The sequence below is a fragment of the Mastigoproctus giganteus genome, chromosome 5, assembly GCF_048544385.1.
Source record: "Mastigoproctus giganteus isolate SK-2022 chromosome 5, ASM4854438v1, whole genome shotgun sequence".
In the NCBI taxonomy this organism is placed as follows: Eukaryota; Metazoa; Arthropoda; class Arachnida; order Uropygi; family Thelyphonidae; genus Mastigoproctus; species Mastigoproctus giganteus.
This window is the reverse complement of record NC_143579.1, coordinates 226059835-226087109: the sequence shown is the minus strand read 5'-3', so window position 1 is coordinate 226087109 and position 27275 is coordinate 226059835. Positions and strand designations below refer to the sequence as shown.

Sequence of the window (27275 nt, the reverse complement as noted above, 5' to 3'; positions counted from 1 at the left end):
TTCATCTGTATCTCGTATTGTGCTCATCCTTCACAATGAGTTGCCCATGTATTGCACTACCTCAAATAAGTAATGCTTCACTAATAGAGAAGACAGTGACAGTACCACTGTGCTACACGCACAGACAGTGCAAGTGGGAATAAATGGTTTGTTCAACAAATTTTTGAATACATGCGATATCTTAATTGAGTCAAGTTTGACTGATTTACGTGTACAGCTGAGCCAACATTTCATGATCGGTGGGAGAAAGTACTGCACAGACTGTAAAAAAGGCAGAGTGAAAAAGGAAAAGGTGTGCAATTTCATCATTGGAAATGAAGATTTTATGAAATAAAACTATATTCACAGAGAAGATTGCAATTTTTATTTAAAGATAATGATGAAAATTAACAGGATCTAATTCTGTTTTGCAAGTTATTTTAATTTTGTTCTTGTTTTAATAAATTATTTGAATTAATATTTTAGTTTGTTTTTTTTTGTAGAATTTGTATTGTTTGAATGTTTCAATAAATTAATGAGCTTATTAAAAATTGTTTATTACTTCGACATCCAAAGGTAGTGCACTTGCACCATGCTGCTGGCGCCCATGCTTCCATCTTTGAATTGCTTATACTATTCAACATACTGGTACACTGTTTCATCACCTTAAACAGTTTTTAACATTTCATTCATTTCTGTTGCAGATTTTCTCAATTTAAAGCAAAATTTGGTCTGTTGAAAAATTGTGACATGGAATGTTAAAGCTTATAATAAAACTGGTTGTTACTTGCAACCTGTCAGCCTACTGGACAATCTCTGTACCACCATCTGTTGGAGGACATTTTAACTACAACATACCACTCCCATTTATTTTCAAACCCATTGAACATGATGGTAAGAGCACCAGTCTGAGAACTTTATTGCTACACCTTGTATATCATGTTGAAATAATTATACAAAAGTGTAAATATTAAAAAAAAGTAAAGATGTAATCAACATTATAAAAATGATACCTCAGCAAGATTACATGGTTAAATTAATATAGTCATATAAAATCTGCTAACAAAAATTACTGAAGTTCTTTAAAACTCTTAAAATAAGTTAACTTGATTCATACAGTACATGAATTATGATTACACTAGTCAATAAAATTAACTATTTATTTTTAGTTGACTTATCATTAGCTGGGGACTGTTCGTTTTTTTTTTTCCCCTTTCTTTCAGTACCTCTTTTTGTGGCCTAAAAATATAAACATATATAAAAAAATTAATAAATTTTTACTCTTTATTTAATCTTATAACAAATAAGTCATTCATTATGTGTGCACTTTATAGCTTTTAAATAACTATGATGAGAACTAATGTGAATGAAGATATTTTAATATCAGGTAGCAACTTTGTCAGGAGCAAAAGAAAAAAATAATTTCACCCTCAAATCTGGTTCGCCATTCAATTTATAAATTTGTATTTCTGTAGTATTATGTATTTGTACTTCTATTTTTGAAGAAAACCAAAGATGAGAAGCTAGTTTAATGACTTGCTATTATTTGTGAATGTTGCACAATAATAATGTGACATGCAATTATTTATATATTTTTAAGGGGTGATATTTTTTTAATTTATTTTATTTATTTTTTCTCCAAGGGCCAGTATCTGGCCCACACCACACTTTGGGAAATGCTGATTTTTATAGGGTTATGAGTACATTAATTTTGCTGATTAGTAGAGCTTGTTTATGTGCATCAGTTTTTCTATTGTAATGCTATAGAGCTTGTTTATGTGCATCAGTTTTTCTATTGTAATGCTATTAGAGCTTTATTTTATTGAATAAGCCTTTTCTTTTTCTTCTTTTTTTTTTATTTCCTCTGATACTGTAAGACAGATAGTACATTGAACCTTGGCAAATATTGGAAATAGTTTTTTGATTTGGTGTTTAATGTTGACTAACCTTTCAGGAAACTAACAATTTTAGCTTCCTTTTAGGAAGCTAAAATTGTTAGTTCTCTAGATTAGCTTTTTCATTTATTTGTTAATTCCACCTAGAGAACCACTGGTAGTTTAGATTTTACTAATATGGCTCATGATTTGTAAAGATTATGTATTAATTGTATTAGATAAATGTGTAAGCTTCTGATTTAATTGTAATTTTTTTTCCAGATTCATAGGCAGTATGTGAGAAAATATTTTATATTAGTATATAATGTTTACATATTGCTAGTATATGATTAATGTAATATGTGTATACTGGGATTGTGAAGTCTTGTGTAGTCTTGTCGGGTTAAAAAACTTAAATCATCTGTATGATAATTTTTAATAATTTCCAATGATAGCTTTCTTAGAGTCGAGATTTTTTTTTATGTATGAACATGATAAGACATGTGCAACCATAAATTATTTACGCAAAATTTGTGAATATCGGAAATTATTTTAGCTAGTCCTCCATGTTAAAGACATAAAAGGAGATTAAGACTGATTTGTATGCATAAAACAGTAGAAAATAAGTGAATTTAAAATATATTTTAATATATCTATGTTTTCCACTCACTTGATATGTATATAGAGTTAAACTGATTTTAACTGTTTTTCTTGATCCCCCCCCCCCTGTTTTTATTCATTCTGCTGATGTTAAATTTTCCTTTAAATTATGTTTCTGGTTATTTTTGAATCCTCTGTGTTTTTTAAAAAAGCAATAAAAATGACAATGACAAATCACTTCAATTTTAATCATGATAAAGACAGCTTCATGCACAATTTTCTTACCCTTTTATTGAGAACTCTATTGTAGTACTGCATTTTGTCTAAGATATTGTATCTCTGAAACCATTGTAATGGTAGCGAGATATTTATTGACCTTCAATTATCTTATGATGTGGAGAAATGTCATGTTGATGGTCAGTGAACTTCACTTGAGGAAGTTTTGTTTCATTTTTGTATCTCCACAACTCATACACATGCTGATTAAAGCCTATTTCGTGGATTTTACTTTCTTAAAGTGGTTATGGATGCTTTTTTTTATGAGTTTCATAGAGTTTGTATATATATATATACACCATGCATCTTAGAAATTGCAACACTGAGAACAATTGTACAGATTACTGTGAACATTTTGTACCGATATATGTGTTTCTGTCGCCTGCAGATACAAATGATTGTGGTTACATTTCTAGGTGTGTTGGATAACTTTCCACTGAGTATGATTCACTTGAAAGTGATCATATTGCATTAGAACTACTGCTCACCAAGTTGATATTTTCAGGTACCATACAGTCGTTTTTATACGGTTTGTATAAAAATGACTTACAGTTTTATACAGTTTGTGTAAAAACAACGTACCGTACAGTTTGTTGATGAAGATCAGGGAATATCAAAGCACCCATACATAATTCAGAATGACTACAACCAAAAAGGACTGCCATCTTAAGGGGAGTTCCCCCACTCTCCCCTTATTAAATTGTATTAAAAAGATATTTAGAGCAAATGGCACAGAACCAAAACACGTACTTTCATTTTGAATTAGGGAAATCAAGCCACATGGTGGCATTAATTTTTATTTCTTCATGAATTTTGAATCTGCCTAGAGTTTTAGATCCCACCTAGAGTTTAAATATCAACTTTTTCTCCCCACAGAAGTGTTATGTATAACATTGCTATATTTATTGGATCTTTTAATAAATCATTCACAGGAAGCTGAACTTCTTTCAAAATTATCTATAAGGATAATACTTTAATACATTATTTTTAGTTGCATGATGTTCTTTATTATTTGAATATGGACAACGCCTGCATTTGCACTGTCCAATCCAGTAATACATGCAGGTAAACAGTTGGCTGTGGGCACTTTCATTTAGTTAGCCCTATATTTCAGGTGTAATATTGTCCAGAAAACTCTAACAGTACACAACAATTATTACACATGTAAAAAAACTGACATGAATATGAAGATCACCAGTCTAGCCAACAAACACAAAACTGGTAATCAGGCTTTTACGAAGCAAGTAGGAAAACACATAACAGATGGTACATTTTGTGAGGTGAGATGGTAGCTTGGAAATTAACTTCCAGAATGATTAAATATGGCTGTTCAAACCTTTTTTTTTTTTTTTTTTTTTGTGATACATGGAGCACTGAATTAGAAAAATTAAGCTGGAAAAAATGTTGATGTGAATTCCAGAGAAACTTGAAAAAAAAGCACTCATTCTGTTCTGTAAACATGGAACAAAAATTTTTTATCTACAGAACATCTGTACCTATATTATCAGCTTGTTCCTTTTCTGTAAAAAAAGAATTAATAAATGCTGATCTTCTCTTTGCACTAGTCTGGGTACTTTCTTTTCAAAGTTATGGTTTTCACTTTCATATGCTATTTAAAGTATATATACTATAAGGTGACTTTAAGTAGTTTGGTTAAGAATGCCCAAGATACCTGAGGCTGTGATGCATTTTGTGTGTTGTCTATAAATTGAATGCATTTGTTTTGCAGTGAAAAAGTAGTTTCTTAATGGACAAACTCCATTAGCACTGCCTGACAATAACTAATTCAACATCAGTCGAAACCTTAGAAACATTCTTTTAGTTACCAACAGAATTCTAGCCTGTCTGTTCATTAAATATTCATAATTATTGATTGTTAAGTTTTAGCAGGAGCTTATACATTTTACAGTACTCCTCTTAATCCATATGGTTTGAAGACAGCATTTAGAGTGAAGGTAAAATTAAATTAAAAATACCCCAAGGAAAAAGGAGTGCACTACTCTTTTCTTGGGTTGTCATATATAATTAAAACTGTGATTGTGAACAATCAGTACTATAAGTCCTTTTATAAATAATTTGTATCATAATTATTGACTAATTATTGATACAGACTTAGTCTTTATCTTTCAAGTCTTTGGAATTACATTAACATGAAAAAGTTTTAGGTTTATGCTTCTCGAATATTTTATTTTATTTATTTATTAATATTTTATTTTTTCAAATGACAAATATCTACTTTTACATCATCCAGTGAATTGGTAAATGCACTGCAGGGATCTCAGTTCATTTTGCCAGATAATACCCTGAAATATTCATTCCTGAGCATCTCACCTACACAATATATTCATGCCCAAACTGCAGCACTACTTTAACACATTAATGACGGATATATCCATAATTTTTAAACAGAGACTATTTTCATACAAGGAATTTGTTAACATGTTACATATCAGATGTGCAGTATCATCCCTGTTCTTATATTTTCCTGTGCCATTTACTAGACAATTGTCACTGATCCAAATAATCTTTTACATTTTCTTCATCCTTCTGATACTTCATAATGTTATTCGTGATTAGCTTAAAAGATAACTATAAATTATTTATAGTTATCACGAACTTTTTAAATTTAGCAGACTTGTGTGTGTGTGTGTGTGTGCGTGTGTGTGTGTGTGTGCATGTGTGAGCACCACAGATGCCCAGCGACAACAAGCAAACTCACGGTCACCATTTTGAAATGAGCAATCAAACCGTGGCAACGCTATAATTTTTGTCCTACTCTTTCCATTTACCATATATAGCATACGTATTTACAAGCCCATAATAATGGCTCCTAAAATAGATAAACTTCATGGTGTGAAAAGAAAGAAGAACACGTTGAGTGACAAACTTGAAATAATTAAGAAACTAGAAAGTGGTGCGAGTAATGCTGTTCTAACGGAAACATACAACATCGGAAAGTCTACAATTTATGATATAAAAAAGGCAAAGAATAAAATTCTAGAATTCACAGCCTTGTCTGAGCCTTACAGTAAAATTGCTGAGAGAAAAAGTTTACATCAGCCAAAATTAGAGAATCTTGATAAAGTGTTGTACGAATGGTTTTTGTTAAAACGATAGGAAGGTATGGCAATTTCTGGGCTGATGCTTATTGCCAAAGCAAAGTCTTTTAAGGAGCAAATGAACATTGAATCAGAGTGCACGTTTAGTGATGGATGGCTTAGGAATTTCAAGACTCGTCATGGCATTAGACAGTTAGATATTGCTGGAGAAAGACATTCGGTTGATACACAAGCAGCAACAGAATATAGTGCAACATTTGAAAAAATTGTATCTATAACATTACAGCCGATCAAATTTATAATGCTGATGGAACAACCGGAAGTGTTTGCTCACAAAAATTTTGGCTGGAAACTAAGAATGAAATGCAACAGGGTTTAAGCTTAATAAGGAAATAGTAACTGTTCTTATGTGTGCTAATGCTTCAGGTCAGCATAAAATTAAGCTTTTGGTGATTGGCAAATTTCAGCATCCACAGGCCTTTAAAGGAATTGTGCGCTTACCTGTGACCTATAAGCCCAAAAGAATGCTTGGATAGACAAAGATGTATTTCACGATTGATTTTGTTCCATCAGTTTGTCAGAACTTGAGAGAAAATTGGGGAGGCCTGCAAATACAACGTGCCTGCTACTTCTCAACAACTGTAGGACCCACCCACGTGAATCAAAATTAGTGTTTAATTGCGAAAATATTTTTGCATGTTACTTGCCACCAAACGTAACACCATTAATTCAACCCATGGATCAAGGGGTCATTAGGAACTTTAAATGTCACTATAAAAATTATTTTATGACGAAAATGATGCATAAGAATGTTGACCCTTCAGAATTTCAATGCAGTTTTACAATCAAAGATGCAACATTTTCACTTGCGACTGCAGTCAAGCCTGTAACTCTTTTAAGAGCATGGCGAAAGTTATGGCCGAATGTGATATTTGCAGATCTACAATCTGATCGAAACATTAAGATTTAAGGATTTCACATAAAGCTGAAGGCATCTGAAGTGAAAGAACTGATGGAACTGTTAAATTATGTACGGAAAACAACCCTCTACGGAAACTTAATGCTGATGACTTAGAAGAGTGGATACACATTGAAGATGATGTGAAGTTGCAGTGACTTTCACTGATCAAGAAATTATTCAAAGCATTATAATTTAGATAAGGTAGAAGAGAATTATTCAGAAGAATCTGGTGAAGAAAACGACAAAGTTGAAGAAGAAAAGATACCTTGGGCTACAGAAAAGTCCATTGAAATGGTTATTAAATTTATGTAACAGAACCATAGCTTCAGTCTTCAAGATGTCATGCATGCGCACATGGCACATAATAATTTTATCACAAAGAAATTACAAAGTCGTAAACAAGATGATATACGAAAGTATTTAAAGAAAGCAATAGAAGCGTCAAGCAGTGCAGCAGATGGAGTAGAAGCTGCAAGTGTTCCATCCACAAGCAGTGCAACAAACGCCACAGAAATCACGGAAAAGAACGAATAAATATTTGTTTGTTTTTCGAACTTTGTATTTTATATGAAAATGTTTTGTTAATAAACTAAAAACAAATAATTAATTTATATAAAATATGTATATTCTGCTTTCATTTATATACTGTATTTTTCTTTTACATTGCTCATTTTTAAACATGATTTCAAGCATTACACGCTTTTTTTTTTTTTTTTTTTTTTTGTGGTGAAAATTTTTATTTTTACATCTTTGTCATATGTTGACTTTATTTTTCTTTAAAACTGCTTGTTTCGATAAATGAAGCATGCTTTATTTGCTAATGAATAAAGTGGTCATCTCTTCTTTATTCCATCTTAAATTTGAATTTTAAAAGTACTGCCTGAGAATTCGAAAATCCGGATCGACTCAGTCCCCGAGTAGTCCGGATTTTCAGACTTTTACTGTAATAGGACAATGAAATATACCAAGCAGAAGTGATATTGGTAAAAGGTATGAGTTAATTTGACATCTTTCTTCACTATCCTTATGAATAAGGATAAAATTAGAGATGCCATTTCCTACTGCAGTACTTTAGGGAAGAAGAGGAACTGCAAAGTGCTGAAACAATTTATTATTATTATTTATTATTATTAGCCATATGGTGCAAGGAAGCCTGAGGCTTGTGCTGCACCAGCCAAAAGGAAAAAAAATTCCCGCATTACCCAAAAAAGAGAGAGAGAGAAGTAGAAGGAAATCACCAAGAAAGCAAGAAAGAGAAGAATGAATATATCCAGCTCAGGACCCTGGGTTTGCCAAGCCCATACTCACCAGATGTGAGCTCCTGGGGTGATATACAGCTTTTCATCATATAACATTTGTATATGAACACAATGAAGCTGCACTACTTTCAGCAGTTTTCATTAGTGATGGGCATAATTGATTATGGCATTTTTCATAATTGATTATATATAAATTAATTTTTATGAAATTGACAACAAGAAATTGAAGAAGAATAAAAAAAACAGTGGAGGGATTTTATTCAATGTTATCAAAACTATCTAAATAGATATGTATATATATATATATATATATATATATATATATATATATATTTAGTTTAGATATTAGTTTTGAGAAAAATGGAAGATTAAAGAAAATTAGAAAAGTAATAAAGAAGGAGAAAAATGAGTTAAAGATAGAAAGAAGAGAGAAATAGAAGAGTGAAGAGAAATAGGAAAGAAAATAAAGTAGGAAGGGAAAAAAAAAGACATACATAAGAAATAGTAACACATAATGATATAATACTAAGGAAAAGCTTTGGTGTCAGTTTTCAAGAGCCAGTCATCAAGATTGCAGGTAAAGACAACAATACTGAGTCTCAGCTGTTTCAGACACAAAATATATGCCAAAGAAGATTGAGGTAAAAACTATTTGAGATAAATTATTTGGAATGCATTAAGAAGTTGGCAAAATTAAAGCCAAAATGAATGTGAAGGTCAGAGGGAAGAATTATGTAGTAGGCTTGCAGTTTATAAGGCATGTCATTCATCCTCATTTTTGGAAGGATGTGGAGCTGCTAGAATGAGTGCAGAGAAGGGCAACAAGATTGGTGAGGGGAAAAAAGGGGTGCTCTTACAAAGAAAGGCTGCAGTTCTGCAAGTTGGCATCAGTACTCTAGGCACCTGTGAGCCGATCTGATTAAGGGTGTTTAAGGCTTTGAATGCATTGAGCAAGCTCAATGCAGATGAAGTTCTTCCTCTTTCTCAGACCACACACATGAGGAAGCACAGTTTCAAATTGAGGAAGGACGGTTGCAGAATAGTCGTGCAAAGTCGTTTGCCTCCACTGGCTAAAGGCAAAGTTTGCCTTTAGCCAGTGGATTGTTGATTGATGGAACAAACTTCCATCTGGTATTGTGCAAGTTTATAGCTTTAATAAAATCAAGGAAGAAATAGGCAAACTATTGGAGGGAATGAATAGGTGAAATGGGAAGTGTCATCCCCCACATTTATGTTGTATAAGCTTGCTTTCTTGCATCATTTGACTATTAATGCTAATGATAATTTTTCTCCTTTATTAATTTGCTAATTTTTTTCAATCTTCTATTTTTCTCTAAACTAATATCCATCATGGTCATTGATTTTCTCTGATTAGCAGTGGCCCTAGTGTATAATTATTCTTTCTTTTTCTCTTTCTTTTTTTTATTTTTTACACACACACACATATCGCTACTTTGGAAGAAAACCAGCACAACTCAAAAAATGCAAGTTTTGAGAAAACGCCTTTTAAAAATTCCAGTAAAATTGTAATTGAAATATCTCATTATTTAAAAATCAGAGCTAAAAGCTGTTTTAAAGTAGATATTTAAATATAATATGTATAAAGTAGATATTTAAATTTAACTTTAATGAGGGTTATTTTCTTTCTACCCCTAAAACCAACTCTAAAGGGCTTTGACTTGTGACACTTTTATCGAAAAAAGTGATTAAATTTTAAGATTTATGTCAATAAAGAGAATGTAATAAAAACAAATAAGTAATATAAAATGAGAAAATTTGTATTTATTAATACTCAAAAAGAATACAAAATTATTAGTACAAAAAAAAACTACAAATTATTATACAAATCTGAGTAATATTTTGGAATGACACTTCTTTCTATTAACCGCAGCAGCTCTTTTTTTTTTTTTTTTTTTTTTGGGAATCGAATCGTTATGCCTGTCTTAGCAGTGTATGGCAGTGTATGCCTTTTTCAGGATTTTATCCACTGGCACCTCTTGGTTGCCAGTGGATTTATTTTGAGTAGTTTTAAGAGGATTTAATGATACTGTTTTAAAATTCTGCTCACTCTATGAATTCTTATGCAGTAGCTTGTCCGTTTTGTCTCCCTCAATTTTCAAAATCTTAATGTCAGAAATCTTGAACGGTTCGTTGTCAGTGTTCTTATTAAACTCAATACTCTGGAAATCATAAAAATCGTCGTAACAAAGCTCATGTACAGTATACGACCTTATAAGGCCCACATAGTGGTCAGGAACATAGATTGCAGCAGATTTTCGAGATTTCTTGATCTGTCTTTCTATAATAGAATGGGCATTGTCTCCCTCATTCTGACAATGCCCAGTTATTAAATATTTGTGAGTTATGGATTTTATCGACTTAAAGGTCAAAATAACTCTCTTGTACATGGCAATAATATTTTTGTTTTTATTTTGTTATCGCACAGTTGTCCAAGTTAGAAAATAACGTCCTTAATTTTGTTATCGACAGTCAACTTACTGGCTGTTTCATGTAACTGTTCTAAGTAACGCCATACGCATGAAGCTATTTCATTAGATCCTCGTTTTGCTTGTCCTTCATGCCATACGTAGCAATTAACGTCATTCGTCTTCAGGTCAAAAACTGTAAAGTTAAAAACATTTAGTTTGGAGATGTAATAAAATGAAGATACATCTCCCCGGGGGCATGGTAAGACCGTTTCCAAGTCGTATACTGCTGCTATATTCTGAGACTGCTTATCATTTTCTTTTTCAACTTGTGATAATTCTTTTTCCTTATGGGTTCTGTATTGTTCTGAAAATTTTTCTTTTTCATCGTCACCCGAATTCATAAACTTGGAGCAAAGTTTGCTCCAAGAATGCCAGATTAAATTCCTGGTTAAAAATTGTGTAATACATTAAGTAATTGCCATATTCCATGTTCTCTTCCTCACACATCTTGTAATCTCTGTAGGGTTCACTTATCGTTTTGCTTTGCAGCTAATTTCAAAATCAGCGTACCGTTCAAGACAGGCAGCATTGTTGCAACTAAAACAGACAAATAGGATTATAACAATAATTATTATGTTCAATTATTGCCAAGTTTTTTTTGTTCAAGAGTGGCACAAGTCAAAATATTAGTTAAGTAGGGCCTCTACAATGATTCTTATCATTAATTTTTCAGAAGAATGACACAAGTCTAAATAAAATAAAACAAAATCCAACCTCATTCTTTAAAAAAAACTGGCATATCTAAAAATAATGCAATATTGATCAAATAAAAATAGTTCATTTACTTACTTTTTTTATAAGGAACACTGACACCGTAGCCAGGTGGGAAGGAGCAGTGATTAGACCGGGGTTCGAGCCCGTCACCACCAAATACGGAGGATGCGGACAGGTCAGGGAATGACCACCGCATATCCCGGAGCAATATGGCCTTAGTTGCTAATGCTCCTAAAATCCAAATAACAAACAAACAAACAGAACACTGACACAATTCTAAATAGATGTTTTTCTTGCAAAAACTTAAAATGAGAAATGGCCACTCTCTCAAAATGTGACAGTTTTGAACATAGATGTACGTGCACACTGTACGATTTCCAAACAACTGAAAATGTGACAGTGTTGCTGTGAAGGTTTGAACAAGTTTCTGTATTTCTAAACTGACATAACTGCCATCTGGTGGCCAAACGTGCGAGTTAACTTTGTGACACTCTTCCATATAGAAATATAACACTTTTGCATTGTTTCATGCAAAAAATAAAAATCACAAATTTTTGAGTTGTGCCAGTTTTCTTCCAAAGTAGCGATATACTGTATATATATATATATATATATATATATATATATATATATATATATATACAGAGAGAGAGAGAGATGGAACTATTGCCCGAACAATAAGCACTTTAGTTTTGATAACAGTGGATCACATCCCTCTACTGTTTTTTTTCTCCTCCTCCAGTTTTATTGTAAATTTCATGATCGACTAATTTACATATAATCATTATTAATCATTTGATTGTGCCCATCACTAGTTTTTGCACAACTAGAGTACTGTCATGGAGAATAGCATCTCTAATTTTATTCATATGATATTGAAGGACAACAGATACAACTCTGCCTCTTACCAATTTCCCTTTGTTAGCATTTCTGTTTCAAATTTTGTTTGTAGTGTACATCTTTCCATTTCTTTTAAAGTTTCTTTTAAAATTAAGATAATTTGGCATATTCTTGTTATTCTTATGTTTTTCTGTAACATTCACTACCTAAGTATTGATTGCTTTATATACTGTCTTGTGTCTTATGCCCTTCTGATTCTACTTCTTTAACTTGATATTTGACTACCAGTCATTTCTTTTATTTTTTTTTTTTTGGTTCTGTAATATAATAATGGGAATGTTTTCCACTATAGCACAGGTTGGATTAACGAGAGATGACTTCGGTAACGTTATTCATTCTTAGTCCTTCTCCTCTCACATTCGTATACAAGTTCCGCACTGGCTCAATCTTACTGTCCTTGTTTTTGTGCCTATATCAGGGAAGATAACCTCACAAGGACTTGCAGACCATATTAAGACCTCTTTTTTGGGGGGAGGGGGGGAGACTCTTTGTGCATACTAGTATGCTATTACTGGGAAAAATATAATATTTTAGTGTATTGATCCTTTGCATAAAAATATCTGCTTCTTAGCAGCAAGACTTTTAAAGTTTTGTAAAACTTCATAATGTTTTTCACCTGTGGTCTGTGTGCTCTTGGGCCTCAGATGTTTAACATTTTCTGTAGTATACTAACATTTTCTGACAGTTATGCACAAAAAAAATCACCCAGCTTGGCGATTGGTTTTATTAACCTGATTTTTCCACCTATAATTTTTCTTTCTTTCTTTCTTTCTTTCTTTCCTGAGTGTAAAAATTTCATTAACCTTCTGTTACTAATATGATGTCTGATTAATGGACTTTTTTAATTTTTTTCCCCCTGTCCTAACTGATTATACAGTATTTATGTTTTCATTTCAACATACTATGAAATTATAAGACATTAAATTTTTAACATTAACAGATGCCAACTGAACAAAAGCATCTACCTTTCTTTTGGCAACTCCGATTTCCATGTGGCATCTGTGAGATGCCAGCAACAGGTGTCTAATCTTGCTAGAATGCTTTGATTTCACTGACTAAACACAAACAGCTGACAAAAATACAGATATTCACTTTGTGTCTGCCAGACACCAGGTGAGCATCTGAGTTTCAATCTGGAGGAACAGTGACTATGAAAATTCTAAAAAATATAATAAAATCTTTATTATTATTATTGGTTTCTCTTGTTTATTTTTATCTGATATTTTTTAACTGGATTATTTAGCAAGTCAAAATTAATAGATCACTATTTTCAATTCAGTAAAAAAGCAAAAAATTAGTTTTTTATAATTAAAACAAAAAAAGGAAATCATATAAATGCCACACGAGTGTCCTTGTTAAAATTGAGGGTTAAAGTGGTGGAAGGTTAAAGGAAAAAGGCTATGACACAATAGAGAATGTTATAGGTTTTCTGAATGATATTTCAAAAGAAGAGATGCATTTAAATCAGAAATAAAATAAATAAATTTTCTTCTGTTTATACTCCAGGATGACCACACGGTTGGAGGAGTTCACAAGATAGAGAGAATACAGGAAACAGCACAGTATTTAGCAGTCATGGGCTTGAACCCAGTCACTCAAGGCATGTATATGCGCCCTTGCCTTAGACCACTCAGCTAACAGTAGCAACATTCAAGTGTATAGTTTTGCTAACTGAGAGTGTATATAATACACTCTCAGTTAGCAAAACATTTAACTCATGAATTTTATATGACATGCTGGTCATATAATAACTGTCATGGACAAGAACATTTCTACATATCGACCTGTGAACCCACTTGTACAGACAAAATATAACAGTAAACCATATGAAGTGGAATAATACAGTAATTGTGCATACTACAATCAAAGTAGCCAATGCACCCAAAAAAGTTCCCAAACAACAATAGTATAAACTGCATGTGAGAATATAAGTACAAATTTTGTTTGATACAAATTGCTCAGTACAGAATGGAGGGGGAATACCCTGGGTGCATTTTCATATTTTAAAGCCCAAGGTTTATTCTTTTATTATGTTTACACCAACAAAACTGCTCATTCATACACATTTCAGAAAGTTAAATAGTAAGCTTATTTGTTAACATTAAATGCTTTGGTGCAACATATTCATGATTTTCTAGTATTTTCTTCCATGAAATTGTGTTCTATGTTGTTCATTGACTAATGATATTTATTTTTGTATCAGAATTTTTTTTCTGGTTAAAAATGTTATATTGCTCTTGTTGACTTAAATTTTAGACATATTAGAAGGTTACTATTCAGCATATAATATGAATCCTTATTAAGCTGATTCATATTCTCGGTTATTACAGGAATAGAGAAAATAACTAATAGAACATTTTTCCTAGAGACAAACTGATTACAAATCACTTTGATGTGCATATAAAATGTATATATAATAAATATTCTTTCAATTTTTTATTTTGTAATTTATAGATCTTGTGTAAATCATTCTAGTAATTGTGTTCACTCGTAAGATCTACCATGACGATGAATTTGTTTCTCTCGACATATATTGATTTTGCTATATACAAATTTTTATTTTTAATGTTAACCTGGCTCATGTAGTAGTTAATTCAGGATGAAATGTTTTATCCTGTTCAATTTTGGTTTGAATGTTATAAAAATATATTTTAATGCATAAATGTTAAAAATCATGGTTATTATTTTATTTTTTTTTTGTTTTTTGTTTTGCTAATTCTTGCATAAAATACAACGATTATCAGTATTGACATGTACTTATAAAAGTTTCTGTTTATAAAGAAGTGTCATACATTTGTAGATTTACTGGTCTTTTTTTTTACTTTCCTCATAACACATATATACATTGCAACATGCATTTATGTAAATGTTAAGTAATAAGTTCATATGATCTCTTGATCATTATTACAGCAATATTGAATATTAGATGAACATCAACCCTTCTTCCAAAATAGAATGGTGCTCCCTGTTGTATAGCTCTATTTAAAACTCTGTTAGAAATTGTTGGAAACTTAATTGAATATATCTGTCTGTTATGCAAAAAAAAATATATACACATGTATCTTCATTGACTGGACTTAATAAAGTTTGTTGATTCGTTAATGGCTTATTTATTACACATTAAATAGACGTAATTTTTAGATACAAATGACAGTAAGGTCATAAGAGAGAATAACAAGGATTTTTCATATAGGGGTAGTAAATTATAAGAAATTCTCTTCAGATTTGTTGGGGGCTTAAAGAGAGCCTCATATCAGATAGGTCAATTAATCAACTCAGAAACATTTGTTAGGTACAAAGCACACTGAATATTGATAAAACAGATGTGTATAAAATTTCTCCAATGTTGACCCTCTTTTTAATTAATCATGTGGAAATCTGCTTTAGATGAGTGAGAAAGGAAAACAGTTCATAAAACATTCTGCTTGCAATTTCCACACGATAGGAGTACTCTCGCTTATGCTGCTGGTGTAACTGATTATTTTTAAATATTTGTGTCACTCGGTTAACTATATTAACATGTTTAGTGCATTATACATCTCCTATTCTGCTTTCAAGTAATGATCTACTTTAGCTGCAGGTCCGTCATTGCAGGAGGCCCAACAATCAGTTTAATATGGTAACGTATCTACTGTGCAGTACTATACTCAGGGTAATGGAGAATGAAAAAGACCTGGGGGTAATTGTCAGATATGAAGTTCTCTGAGAAGGGCAGACAGGCTGCTAGAACAACTCATGGGCCTTTGTCAGATATACACAAATTTTTCCAGGAGGAATAAGGAGGTGATTATCCCTTTGTATATGGCAATGGTCAGGCCACACCTTGAGTACTGCATACAGGTCTGGAGGCCTCATTTTAAGAAGGATGTAGAACTGCTGCAATGAGTAGAGAGAAGGGCAACGAGATTTCTGGGGGGAACAAAGGGTTTCTCTTACCAAGAAAGGCTTAAGTTCTGCAAATTGCAGCATCTGGAGACTAGGCACCTGCGAAGTCAGTTGATCGAGGCCTTGAATGGTTTGAGCAGCTCAATGCTGATGGGATTCTTCCTCTTGCTCAGATTATGCACTTAAGGGGGCATAAATTCAAATTGAGGAAAGACAATTGTAGACTAGATGTGTGGAAATTTGTCTTCAGCCAGTGGGTGGTCGATTGCTGAAACAAACTTCCATTTGTTGTGGAAGTTGACAGCTTAAATAAATTCAAGGACAAACTTTTGGACAAACTTTTGGAGCAAATGGATGGGTGAAATGGGAAAGTTTTTTTATTTTTTTTTTGGCTGATGCTATATAAGCTTGCTTTCTTGCATCATATGCATCTAGTAATGCTAATATTAATGCTAATGGTTGTAAAAAAATCACATGGGGAACATTCAGCAATCTGAGTAGGAGGCAGATTTAGTTTTACCTCTGTAACATTTGGCATAGTTTAAATCTAATGATCAAATAAAATGTAACAGTTATGTCTATGTAATAAATGTACCCACGCACCTTATTTTTTTTTTATCTGCCAGTTGTATGTTCCACATGATGATGATGGAAGGGAATGCAGCCTACTAACGGCAAGAGGTTGCCAAATCCTGAGTTAAAAATAAATTTCCCCGGACCTGTAATTTGTCAGGGTCTATGCACAGCTTAAGTTCAATTGATTAATTAGGTATGTGCAAGTTGTTTCTTTAAGAATATGGTACATTCTATAATCATAATTCTTTTTTTTTTTTTTTTAAATTAGAAATTTAGCCTCAAATAAGTTCTTCAAAGATTAATGGCTCATGGTCACGTTGGAGGAGTGTACAACCACCACTGTTTTTTAATTAAATGAAATTAGTATATAATTGTACATTATCATATTTTACAAGCAATAAGATGCAATAGATCATAAGACACCCACATTTTTAGAAGGCAATTTGTACTGGGAAGAAATATTTTATTACAGATATTTGAAACAGTTTCAGATGTAATAATATTTGCCATATATTGCAAGAAAGCCACACACTTTTGGTGGAATGTAAAAAAACAAAAAAACACCAAGCAGATAAGAAAATACAAATTATATGCTTCTCTCCTCACCCAGGTAATTATCTAGTTAACCTTTGAATTTATTCAAACTGTCAGCCTCAACTACTTGCGAGGGAGGGCAACTTGTTCCAGAAATCGACAACTCGCTGGCTGAAAGTAAACTTCCTACAGTCTAATATACACCTCAACCCCTGTAATTTGAATTTATGGTCCCTAGTTCTGGAATTCTTTATAACAGTGAAATTCCACCTTCATTCATTTTACTAATCCTTCTTAGAGCCTTATAAACCTCAATCAGGTCACCTGTGAGGTGCCCGGTTGCCAAGCTCTCTAACCCACATAATCAGAGTTTTTCGTCATACAGTCATCTTTTGTCAGTCTCACCATTCAATTTTCACATCTTTTGACCCTTTCAAGAAGCTCAATTTCTTTTTTCAGATGAGGCCTCCATACTTGAACACAGCATTTCAAATGTGGTCTTACAATTGCCTTATACAGTACAATGGGATTATGATCTCCTTTATCTACAGGATAATGTTTGATAAATCATTGATAGGACACCATGGGCTTTCCTGGGTTCCTGTTTACACTGTTCAAAAAACTTCATATCTGCCAGTACCATAACTCCCTGATTCCTTTCCTCCTCTACTGTTTTTATTTCAACCCCACCAAGTTTATAATTTATTTGGAGGTTGCTATTTCCCAAGTGCATTTAGCAGCATTAAAACATAGCTGCAATTTCTATAACCATCTTTGAAGTCTGTTCAAGTGATCCTGAAGAAGCACTGATCATTAACGACTCTGCTAATCTTTACATCCGCAAATTTTGACATCAAGCCTTCTATCCCTTCATCGCTGTCATTTATGAAAATGAAAAACAACAGTGTTCCAAAAATCAATCCTTGAGGGACCCCACTCCTGACATTACACCAATCTGAAAAAAATCCATTAATCACAATCCTCTGCATTCTCCCCTGCAGCCATCCATCTTAGAACCTTATCAATAATCCCAACCTGTTCAAGCTTATACAGTAAACTCTCATGAGGGACTGGATCAAATGCTTTGCTAAAATCCAAATAAACTATGTAAAAATTGTTCCCTAAATCCAGCTCATGAGTAGCTGTGTCAAAATAGCCTATATTAAATATGATTTTCCCTTAACAAAACCATGTGTGTCCTTCACAATGCCATATCTATCTAAGTGTACCTGGATTCCTAATCATTGCTTCTAAGATTTTTTCCTTACATTGAAGTCAGACTAACTGGTCAGTAGTTACCAACTTCTCTCTTAGCATTAGCATTAGTAGAGACATTTGATGCAAGAAAGCAAGCTTATGCAGCATCAGCCAAAAAAAAAAAAAAAAAAAACCCCACTTCCACTTTACCCCTCTGTTCGTTCAAAATACCTGTCCAGCTGAGCCTTAAACTTATTTAGGCTATCAACCTCCACCACAAGGGATGGAAGTCTCTTCCACCAACCAACCAGCCGCTGGCTAAAGGCAAATTTCCGCACGTCTATCCTACATCTATCTTTCCTCAATTTGAATTTATGCCCTCTCAGGTGATTTTTCTGAGCTAGAGGAAGAATCCCATCAGCATTGAGCATGCTTAAACCATTCAAGGCTTTATACACCTCTATCAGATCACCTCGCTGGTGCCTAGTCTCCAGACACTGTAATTTGCAAAACTTAAGCCTTTCTTCATAAGAGCACCCCTTTGTTCCATTCACTAATCTTGTTGCCCTTCTCTGTACTCGTTCCAGCAGCTCTACATCCTTCTTGAAATGAGGCCTCCAGACCTGTATACAGTTCTCTAGGTGTGGCCTGACCATTGCCTTATACAATGGAATAATCACCTCCTTATCCCTGCTGGAAAAATTCCTGTATATCATTGACAATACTCCATGAGCTACTCTTGCAGCCCGTCTGCACTGCTCAGAGAACTTCATATCTGCCTGCACAACCACCCCCAAGTCGCTTTCATTCTCTACCACTGTCAGTGTAGTACCACAGAGTTGATACGTTGGTCTGGGGTTGCTGTTTCCCATGTGTAGTACTTTACATTTGTCAATGTTAAACTTCATTTGCCACCTCTCAGCCCATCTGCTCAACCTTTCCAGATCCTGTTGCAGCAGCATAGTGTCAGTAGTGTCCTTGACAACCCTGCCAACCTTTGTATCATCTGCAAACTTGGACATTAAGCTTGATATACCATCATCAATATCATTTATAAATACAGAAAACAATAATGGACCCAACACTGAGCCCTGAGGGACTCCACTAATAACATTAGTCCACGATGAGCAGTGTCCATTGATTACCACTCTCTGTCTTCTCCCCCTCAACCACCCCTTTATCCATAGCAGCAATTTGCCTCCAATGTCACACTGCTCCAATTTGTGTAGCAATCTTCCATGTGCAACAGTATCAAAAGCCTTTCTAAGATCCAAGTATATAATATCAAAGTTATTCCCTGCATCCAGTTCTTTTGTGACTGCATCATAGTATCCAATCAAGTTGGTCAGGCAAGACATCCCCTTAACAAAACCATGCTGTGTCTGAGCTATAACTGAAGTCTTGTCTAAATGATCCTGCAGTGCTTCTTTAACCAGTGCCTCCATTAATTTTCCTGGAACAGAAGTTAAGCTCACAGGTCTATAATTACTTGTGTCAGCCTTTGATCCTCCTTTGTGAATTGGGGTCACATTTGCACATTTCCAGTCTATGGGTACCTCCCCTGAGTCCAAGGAAGCTCTCATAATTATGGCTAAGGGTTTGCTTACTTCCTTTGCTGCCTCCTTTAATATAACTGGATAGATCCCATCCAGCCCGGGTGCCTTTCTTGTGTTTATCTTCAACAGTTTCTCCTCCACTTTACTCCCAGTTATTTCAAGATTCTGTAGCTTACTGCTAGAGTTGAATACACCTCTGGCATTCCCCTTGCTGAATAACTCCTCATGTGTGAATGTCGATGCAAAATATTCATTTAGTTTGTTAGCTACCTGAGCAGGATCATCAACAGTTGACCCATCAATATCAAGTGGACCAATCTGATTCATCCCCTTCCTTCTAGAGTTTACATAAGTAAAGAACTCTTTGCTGTTTTTCTTTGCGTCCCTTGCCAAGGATTTCTCGTAATCTGCCTTCGCCTGCCTAACCTCCTTTGTAACTTGGTTGCATATCAACTTGTATCTATCATAGGCTTCTGTGTCATGTGTTAATTTGTAAGTATCCCATGCATTTTTCTTCTCTGCCATATGCCTCATTAGTTCATCTGACATCCATTTTGGCCTAAACCTTGAACAATATTTCTTAGTTGGTATGTAAAGCCTAGTAGCTTCCAAGATAAGTTCTTTGAATGCTTCCCATTTTGAATTTGCTGTTGGTAACATCATCAGTTGGTCCCACTGTATAGAATTTAAATACTGTCTCAGTCCATCGTAGTCGCCTTTACGGAAGCAATAACTCTTCCCTTTACCCCTAATGGTAGTTACCTCTTTGAGTAAATCCCACTTCAGCACACTGTGATCACTGCCACCTAGTGGTTCATTTATCTGCAGATTCTTAATGCATGAAGAATCACTGCTGATAATCAAATCAAGAGTATTACTCCCTCTAGTTGCCTCCCGAACATGCTGATGTAGAAAACAATCATCCAATAAATCCACAAAAGCCCTGCTAGTGTGTGAGTAACCAGCCCCCAAATTCCAGTCAATATCTGGGAAATTAAAATCTCCCATTATAAGACTCTCTGATTTACTGGCCCACTCTATTTCCCTGTACAGTTCCTTATTATACTCATCAGAGTCATTAGGCCTATAGCACACTCCTACTCTCAATTTTGATCTCCCAATGCTTATGTCACACCAAACTGACTCAACACTGCACTGTCCAGCGATGTCGACTGGCTTCACTTCCTTGGTTTTTATGTGTTTCTTAACTAATAGCATAACCCCTCCCCCCTTCCTATCCTGTCTATCCTTTCTGTAGACGTTGTCCCCAAATTGCAGTTCTGCATCCCTTATATCTGTGTGACACCACGTCTCTGATATCCCAACAATATCTGCCTTTGATGTTTTGAGCAATACCTCAAATTCATCAAATTTATTTACTAAACTCCTAGCATTGGTGTACACGCAAGTATACCTGCACCTGTTTCTATTCTTAGCTACCCTAACACAACCCATGTGTTTACTTGTACCGCAATGGCTCCCAGCAGTCTCTGAAATACCATGCATCTTGTTTTTCAGGCTTCTGCTCATTCTAATAGAAGCAGTGCAAGAATCTCTTTCACCTCTGCCAGTGGCTACTGTCAATCTATTGGTCTTTGTCTCCCCCCAAGCTAGCAGTTTTCCGACCCACCTAACACTGCCTCGATAGCATCAGCAAATATTCTTGCACCCTTTCTATTTAAGTGTATCCCATCCCTGTAGAAGCAATCTCTCCTGTTAACAAGTACAGTCCAGGCTGAAAAAAATTCTACCCCTTGAGCCTTGCACAATCTTTCCAGGTCCGAATTGATCGACAAGGCTCTCATCATATACTCCCTCCTATCGTGTCTGGGCAGAATTGCAGACACTTTCAAATTCAACCCTAATTCTCGGCTTTTGTTCAACAGTGACCTGTACTTGTTAAGTAATTCTGCTGGTCTCCTACTCTTAATATTATTAGTGCTAACGTGTACAACTATATCACCTTTTGTGCCCTTAAAAGATGATATTCGCTCTACAACGTCATCAACCTTTGCCCCTGGCAGACATACCTTGGTCCTGTTCCAAACAACCTTTAGAACAACCTTTATGTATTGGTGATAAGTTGGCACTTATCCAAAGGAATCTCACCGAAGCCCAAAGATGCTCTCATAACCTCAGTGGTTCAATACACTCCCTGGTAGTCTGCTTCAAAACTAACAGTTATATGCAATCAACTCTGTGAGCATTACTTGCCTTTATGCTCAAAAGTTTTTCTGATAAGCAATCATCTGTAATTATGAAATCACTAATTTCATATGGCACAGCCTCTTCTCAGCATGAAATACTGTACTTCATATATTTACTAAACAAAATGTCATTGTAAAATGAATCTTTTATTCGTTAGTAGAATGCTGTTTCTGTCACATCATCACTAAAATAATAGTCTAAACTTTGTTCTTCAAAGAATATATCTTCAGTACCATAAAGAACACTGCTTATTCCACATTTCCTGAAATGCAGTAAACTCTTGCATCACTTTTTCATCTATTCATACACTCGTGAAATTATTGTTCACTTCATTCATCCTGATGGTATCAAATTTGGTGCCTCCATCCATTGATGTTAAAACATGTGTGAATGCTTTAATACTCAATTGAGATGTGAAATGGCTGAGTTGGCTAAGGCCTTCTGGAATTACAGCTAACTCCATTTAATTCAGTAACCACTGTTTGTTGTCTCCATTGTGTTGTCTGAGCTGGATGTACTAATTTAACCGATCCAGGTGTGTAAACTACTGGAGGAGGAGTTTCCCCTCAGAATGTGCCGCAATGAGTAAATCATGTCATGACTTTGATTAAAGTGCTCTGGGGATGACGTGGCTCAGAAATCCTCCTGGGAGATGTATCATAGGCTGATTGCTATTATTGAAGCTGAAGTGGTACCAGCAGAGAAGTTACTTGGTTGGAAGATAGGCCTTGGACTTTGTTCCTGTTGTGTGTACATGTACAGGGATTCCTAACCCTTTGCAGACATTACCAGTTAGAACTTGACTGTGAATAGTTTATAGCTGTATGTGACTGACCATGCAGCATTTATTTAGAAAGCGGGATAGTAGTGAGTTACCTCCTCACGGATGGTAACTTGTTGGTTGTGACGCCCCGTCCCTGTCAGGAGGCCAAAGCTCGCCCTGAAAGAATCTCTGTTTCTTTTATTTTTGTTTAAGTTGCCCAAAAGAATAGGATCTCTGCTTTGTTGTTTTTATTTGAAACTACTGATCTGTTACATTTTGTTCTTATAAGCAGAGTAGGCCTAGTTGCATATGTGCAAGAGCATGGATGACAATTAGCACTGGCTCGTTTAAATGAAATGGGATAAAAAAATTAAATGAACTGGCTACACACTAAAAGAGTAAAGAAGGCTACCTAGACGTTTTGGTCATAATTTCTCTAGCCGTGGCTAGAAATTAAAAAATCACCATGTGCAACTTGGTATACCTTTTAACCATAAGATGTAGGGGAATTTTTGCAATGAGACAAAAAATGTTTTAAAGTCTGGAAAATATGGTATTTTAATTATTCTGTAATGTACTCTACACTACTATAATCTGCTATAAAGCAATATTTACTCTACATGCAGCTTATCGTGTAGGGTGCCTCCGTAGCCAGGTGGGAAGGAGCAGCAGTGCGTAGCACACACTTCTTGATTAGACGGGTTCGAGCCCGTCACCACCAAATATGGAGGATGCGGAAAGGTCAGGAAATGACCACCACATATCCTGGAGCAATATGGCCTTAGTTCTAATGCTCCTAAAAAAAAAAAAAAAAAAAAAACCAAACAATAACAGCTTATCGTGTGACCTTGGATATGAAATACTCTCCCAGTGGGAAATTGATAAATTTTGAAAATCAGGGTTAGGACAGAAGTGTCAAGTTCAGAAGTCATGAACTACAAACTGCACAGGAGGTTCTCAGAGGCTTGTGTGCCGTATGGTACACACAGCACACTGGCATTACTGAAAAATACTACTAACGTAGCTCCTTTAAGAATAAGGGTTGGTTGGTTGGTTGTTGGGTTTTTAGGAGCATTGGCAACTAAGGCCATGATGTTATGTGCATATTGTCTGTATATTGCATGTGTTCTGAGGTTGATTTTCTGTTTGCTGGACGAAAAACCTGAGTTTCCAGGAGAAAATCATGCTACCCTTGCCTGAGACCGACTAACTCAGCAATGTTGTGTAAAAAAATATATACAGTATATATCTTACATAAAAATTCCATCATCGACCGGATTCAAACTCAGGTCTTTTCTACCTGGTGTGTGTGTGTGTGTATCAACTGTCCTACCCACGAGGCTCGGTTTTAGGAGCATCGCCGACTAAGGCCATGTTGATTCGTGCATATTATCTGAAAATTACGTGTGTTCTTAAGTAGATTTTGTTTGCTGAATGAAAAACCCGTTTCTGGAGACAAAAAGCATAAAACCTGAAACTAAATAACTCAGCCACGATGTGAAAAAGACCGATAAAAATTCCTCCCACCATCGACAGGATTCGAACTGAGGTCTTTTCCACCCACTGTGGGGAGGACAGCGATCCTACCAACGTGCTACCCACGAGGGTAGTACGTTGCATAACTGCATTCTGTTATTTCACATGGATTTAACACTTAACTTGTTAAAAAATTACATTTGAGGGTCAAGTGCAGCCCTCCAGTGCATGGCGTATATATTAAAAAACCTGTCATTAGGGTTACCTGAGAATCAACTCATCTGCCCACGTGTCATGCCCATAAATTGTATGTTTACTTGTCGATTTGCTTGTTTTGCCGAGCGCTGAGACTTACTTGGCCATGGAGTAAAACGACCATGCAGAGTAACCCTTTAATCACAATTGAGATGGGAAATATTGTTAAATATGTTTATACAGGACAATACACAGTGTAGAACTCTCATAAAAGTATTCTGATTCAAGGAAATATTCAAGAGAAGGCAACAAGTTTAAATGAGGATTTAAAGAAAAATTCACAGAATGGATTCAATAGGTGGAACAAAAATTTCTGTTTAAATGGGCAACCGGGAAGACACCTAGTGTCCTGTGATAGAACATTTTGCTAGTAGGGAGTAGGATGTCATTATCCGTCTATACAAGGGAATGTTGCTTATGATTTCAAGTTGAATTTCCTGTTAATCTACAAGGTGTGGCTAAGATGAAATGAGAATTGTTGCTTACCAACACCTTGCCACTGCGCATGTCAATCACATTCATGTCATTGACATGCTTGTTTTTTCCTGTATAGATCAGGTTTTGTTTCGTTGCAATTGGTTGTTTTGATTTAATTGTGCCTCTTTAAGTGAATCAATGCTTTAACAGATGATTTTTCATTGTGACAATGCGCTGTGTCATTCCTCTGTCGCAGTGAGAGAATTTTTTAATGAAAAACAAGTTCATGACATTATTATTATTATTATTATTATTATTATTATTATTAGCCACATGGTACAAGGAAGCCTGAGGCTTATGCTGCACCAGCCAAAAAAAAAAAAAATTCCCGATTTACCCTGAGAGAGAGAGAGAGAGAGAGAGAGAGAGAGAGAAAGAGAGAGAAAGAAGTAGAAAGGAATCACCAAGAAAGAGAAGAATGATGATATCCAGCTCAGGACCCTGGGTTTGCCAAGCCCATACTCACCAGATGTGAGCCCCCGGGGTTAATGTCCCCAGGGGGCATTGGAGCACCCGCCAAATAAGGCGGGTGCTCCAATGCCCCCTGGGGACATTGGAGCACCCGCCTTATTTGCCCGATCTGGTGCCGTGCAACTTTTTTTCTGTTCTGGAAAATTAAAATCCATCTCAAACGAAAATAATTTGAGGACTTAGCAGACATTCCGAACACAATGCTTTCATCATCCGAGGACTTCTGCTGCTGTTTTAGATCCTGTTAATTGCCAATGGAGCACTGTGCAGGCTCAGCTGGAGAGTACTTTGAAGGTAATAAACATTGAAACTGGAGCATTTAATAAGAAATCGTTTCTTATTTAATATTTATTAAATAAATAATTTTAAAAATATTTCTTGGTTCTTTTTTTAACTGCACCCTGTATCACTCAGAAAACCCCAGGGCTCTTGAAGAATTTATGAAATCAAGTTGTGAGTCGTGGAAATATAATAAGATGGCTAGTGTCACTAGACGTCTTAAACATGCTTATTCACCCTAATACCACCTCACTGATGGTTTTCAGGCAGTCAAATAACAATCCAGTAATAAAGTAGTAACCAACGACCCACTGGGCGATTTGAAAGCAAAAAATGAGAAGGTATGGTACCCAGAAACACCAACATTGAGCAGTGTGCGATTTTAAAAAATTTGTATTAGGTCTACAACCTGATCCATCCATGTGTTAATGTCCATAAATTGGGGATGTTACCTGTGGTCTGGACGAAAAAAACTGGAGTTCTCAGAAGAAACACCATTGCTATTAGAGTGTATTTAAGGTCTGATGTAACCTAGTGGTCGGCACGGGATTGCATCAGCACACACTTTGACCTGAGACTGATTATTTCAGCCAAGGAGTGAAAAAGACTATAAAAGTTCCTTGTCTCATTGATGGATTTGAACCCAGACTTTCTTGTGTGGTGCCTGGAGGACTGATTATAGCCACTGTAACCTCGACTGTATTGTGCTGTACTGTACTGTACTGTACATGTCCAGTACAGGACTGGAAAACACTGCCTGGTGTGACAAGTTCTGGTTCCTGCTGTTTTATGCTGATAGGTTTGTTTGTTATTTGGTTTTTAGGAGCATTAGCAACTAAGGCCATATTGCTCCGGGAATATGCGGTGGTCATTCCCTGACTTTTCTGCATCCTCCGTATTTGGTGGTGACGGGCTCAAACCAATGCTGATAGGAGGACCAGGTATATGTACAAAGAATGCGACACACCCTGTCCTTGGCTCAAAATGGAGCTCCAAAGTGTTCCATAAATTTTATAACAGCTAAAAAAAAATTATTGTTGTGTTTTGAGGCGCATCAGCAACTCAGACTGTATTGCACCATATACTGTATATAATATGGCTGTAAATTGCGTGTTGTCTGTGGTCTACTTTGTTTGCTGGAGCAAAATCCCGGGTTTTTTGGAGAAAAAACCATGCTACTCCCACCTGAGACTGCCTAACTCAGCCACATTGTGAAAAAAGGCCAAAGGTTCTCGCGTCACAAATGAGTTTCGAACCCGGGTCTCTTCCACCTGGTGTGAGAAGAATGGTGATTGTATCAATCCTTTGTGCCCCCATCGCTATAACAAAAGAAAAGGTTTCACAAACCGAATCCTGCACCGAGAGACCTTGATATCACTGCTAGGTCCTGTGAGAGTGTAGCAATGGAAGCATCTGCCTAGTGCACAAGAATATAAGGATGGTTGATAACTCTGTGGAGAATACTGCAGCCCTTGGTTCTCGCATAC

At 35.2% G+C, this 27275-nt stretch overlaps 1 protein-coding gene across 1 annotated transcript in view; it reads left to right on the top strand.

The window, feature by feature from the left end:
- kermit (PDZ domain-containing protein GIPC-like protein kermit) overlaps positions 1-27275 on the top strand; it is a 168550-nt gene that overhangs the window by 14254 nt on the left and 127021 nt on the right. The window contains exon 2 of the mRNA XM_090373764.1: positions 16623-16765. The gene's annotated coding sequence lies outside the window, so the exon portion shown is untranslated. The remainder of the gene's footprint in view (positions 1-16622; positions 16766-27275) is intronic.